Source organism: Rhea americana, unplaced genomic scaffold, assembly GCF_003343005.1.
Source record: "Rhea americana isolate MKP2758 unplaced genomic scaffold, rheAme1 scaffold_658, whole genome shotgun sequence".
Lineage (NCBI taxonomy): Eukaryota > Metazoa > Chordata > Aves > Rheiformes > Rheidae > Rhea > Rhea americana.
The window spans coordinates 25,698-29,610 of NW_028186821.1; positions in this window are offsets into that span (position 1 = coordinate 25,698).

Below are 3,913 nucleotides of genomic sequence, written 5' to 3' on the forward strand. Positions count from 1 at the left end.
CCGTCGGAGCGGTTTCCGCTGCAACAACCCCGGCGCTGCGCTGCGGTCGGTGACGTGGGCCGTTTCCTCACCTCCGGCGGGCGCCCGGGGGGCCCCGCGCCCCCCGCCGGGGCCCCGCGCCCCTGGAAGAGGGGGGAGAGGGGCTGGATGGACCCCCGTAACCCCCACGGCGGTGCGGGTTGGGGGGCGGGAGGATGGTGTAGGCCGGGCTGCGCTCCGCTCCTGGGACCCCCCTCCCCGCGCCAAACCCCCGCATCCCCGGCATCACCGCGGTTGCCGCGGCGACGGGAAGCAGGGGGATGCCTTGTTGCTAGGCGCCCGGGAGGTGGTACCCACCACCGGTGCCGGGGGCCGCGATCCCCCCCCTGCTGCCCCCCCTGGGTGCTGCTCCTGCCCCCAGAGCTCCCCCCACCCCAATGGGGGTGGCAGGGGGCCTCTCCCTCCTGTGCCCCATGGCCCCCTGCCGCCGCGGGCACTTAGAGGGCAGGCAGGGACTGGGGGGTCTGCGGGATGGAGTGGGGGTGCGAATGAACTGGGGGGGGGCTCAGGCCTGGCGTGACCCGGTGTCACCCCCACGGCCGGGGCGCGGTGCCACTGCGGCCACCCATACGCACCAGGGAGGGTCCCCAGCCCCTCTCCGGGGTCTGGCAGGGAGCACTGGGAGGGACTGGGCTGCACTGGGGGGAGTCCGGCACTGGCACCGTTGGGGGCAGGGGGCTGCAAGGGGCCAGGCCTCCCCTATGGGGGGGGGTTGGGGCCTGTCCTAGGGGCACCGTGTCGCCCCCCCCCCCATCCCTAGGGCTCGGTGGCAGGGGCGACGCAGGGCCCATGGGGCAGTTTGGGGGGGCCAGCGTGGGCCCCCCCCATGGCAGGTGGCTTGGGGGGGGCGGGTGGCTGTGCACCCCGTGCCAGCGTGGCCGTGGGTGGGTTGCCGTGACGACGTGCCCGGTGCCGTCACGAGCCCGCTGGGGGGGGGGTGGACACACGGGAGCCGGCTTGGCTCCCCCGGGACCCCGGTGCGGGCAGCAGGACGCAGTGCCTGGCCCCATGGGCCACCCTGAGGGCTCTGGGGACTCCATGCCCCCCCCCCACCATCCCCGTGGGGTGTTTTTGTCCCTCCCGGGTGGCACTGCCACGCTGCCACCGCACACGGGTGCGCAGGCCGGTCCCCATTGCCCATCCCTGCCACTGCGTTGCCGGCAGCCCCAGCACGGGCACCCGCGGGTGCACCCAGAGGGGACGAGGCATCTGCTCTGCCCAGCCTGACCCAGGCACTGTATCCGTCCCCTGGCACCGTATCCATCCCCAGGCACCGTATCCATCCCCTGGCACCGTATCCGTCCCTGAGCACCGTATCCGTTCCCTGGCACCGTATCCATCCCTGAGCACTGTATCCGTCCCTGAGCACCGTATCCATCCCCTGGCACCGTATCCGTCCCTGAGCACCGTATCCATCCCCTGGCACCGTATCCATCCCCAGGCACCGTATCCATCCCTGAGCACCGTATCCATCCCCAGGCACCGTATCCATCCCTGAGCACCATATCCGTTCCCTGGCACCGTATCCATCCCTGAGCACCGTATCTGTTCCCTTGCACCGTATCCATCCCCAGGCACCGCATCTGTCCCCGAGCGCCATATCCATCCCCAGGCACCGTATCCTTTCCCTGGCACCATATCCGTCCCCGAGCGCCGTATCCGTCCCCAGGCACCGTATCCGTCCCCAGACACCGTATCCGTCCCCAGGCANCCCCACCATCCCCGTGGGGTGTTTTTGTCCCTCCCGGGTGGCACTGCCACGCTGCCACCGCACACGGGTGCGCAGGCCGGTCCCCATTGCCCATCCCTGCCACTGCGTTGCCGGCAGCCCCAGCACGGGCACCCGCGGGTGCACCCAGAGGGGACGAGGCATCTGCTCTGCCCAGCCTGACCCAGGCACTGCATCCGTCCCCTGGCACTGTATCCATCCCCAGGCACCGTATCCGTCCCCTGGCACTGTATCCATCCCCAGGCACCGTATCCATTCCCTGGCACCATATCCGTCCCTGAGCACCGTATCCATCCCCAGGCACCGTATCCATCCCTGAGCACCGTATCCATCCCCAGGCACCGTATCCATCCCTGAGCACCGTATCTGTTCCCTTGCACCGTATCCATCCCCAGGCACCATATCCTTTCCCTGGCACCATATCCGTCCCCGAGCGCCGTATCCGTCCCCAGGCACCGTATCCGTCCCCAGGCACCGTATCCGTCCCCAGACACCGTATCCGTCCCCAGGCACTGTATCTGTCCCTGAGCGCCATGTCTATGCCCGGGCACCGTATCTGTCCCCAGACACCGTGTCCATCCCTGGACACCCTGTCTGTCCCTGTGCACCATATCTGTCTCCGGGCGCCGTGTCCGTCCCCAAGCTCTGTATCCCTCCCTGGGTGCCGTGCTTGGCCCCCGGGCACCGCATCCATCCCTGCATCATGCCCGGCCATGGCTCATGCGGGCAGAGCAGGGGAATGGGGACATGCTGGTGTGACCAGTGGGCCTGGGCACTGGCGTGGTGGCCGCCTGGTTCCCGGTGCCACCGGCGGTGCCAGCTCGCACAGCCCGGCCTCCGCCCCCGGGGCGAGATCCCGCTGTTTTACCGCATTTCCAGCCCTGCCGTTGCCATGGCAACGGGATGCAGAGGATTTCTGCGCCGCTGCTAAAAATGCCAGAGAAGAGAGGCGGGCTGGGCCCACTGGCTGCCGCCCGGCCCGCAGCCCGGCCCAGCCCGGCCCGGCCCGTGGCGCCCCGCCGGCTGCCGGGGCGCAGCAGCAGGGATGCAGGGAGGGTGGTAGAGGTGGCACCAGGGTGGGTGCGTGGATGTAGCTGGAGGAAAGGGGGCAGGAAGGGCTGGGGGATGAAGGGAAGGTGGATAGAGGGGTGGAGGTAGAGGGGTGGAAGGGATGGATGAGGGGTGGAAAAAAGACCAAGAGATGGAGGAATGGACGGGGCAGCTGAAGAAATAGATGGAAACGGTGAATGGAGGAGTAGAAAGAGATGGATGGAGGTGGTGAAGGGAAGGATGGGGTCAATGGAGGGATGGATAGAGGGAAAGGAGGGATGGAGGGAGCACAGATGAAGAGGCAAGGCAGGGATGGAGGGAAGGATGGAAGGGGTGAAGGGATGGATGGAGGGATGTGGAGGGGATGAAGGGATGGATGGAGGGGATGAAGGGACAGAGGGAGTGGAGGGATTGAAGGGGTGAAGGACTGGATGAAGGGGTGAAGGGACAGATGGAGGGATGGATGGAGGGGGTGAAGAGGTGCAGGGATGGGTAGAGGAGATGGAATTATGAATGGATGGATGGGTGAAGGGATGGATAGAGGGGATGGAGGGATGGACTGAGGGGCAGAAGGGATGCAGGGATGGATAGAAGGAAGGGATGAGGGCTGGATGGAGGGATGAAGAGATGGATGGAGGGAATGGAGGAYGGATAGRAGGGATGGAGGGAGGGATGGATGGATGRAGGGGTGAAGGGATAGATGGAGGGAATGGAGGATGGATGGGGGATGCAGGGAAGAAGAGCTGGATGGAGGGAAGAAGAGCTGGATGGAAGGAATGAAGGGATGGATGGAGGTGAAGGAGGGGGTGAAGAGGTGCAGGGATGGGTGGAGGGAATGAAGGGATGGATGGAGGTGAAGGAGGGGGTGAAGAGGTGCAGGGATGGGTGGAGGATGGAGAGGTGGATGAATGGAGCAGGTGAAGAGATGCAGGGATGGATGGAGGGAACGGAGGGATGAGGAGGAGGATGGAGGCATGGATGGGAGGGCAGGAGGAAGGGCTGAGGGGCGGCTCCCGGCAGCGAAGGCCGATGCCGGCGCCAGTGCCAGCGAGGTGGTGGGGGGTGTCCGGAGGGTCCCTCCCGCCGCCGCGGGGG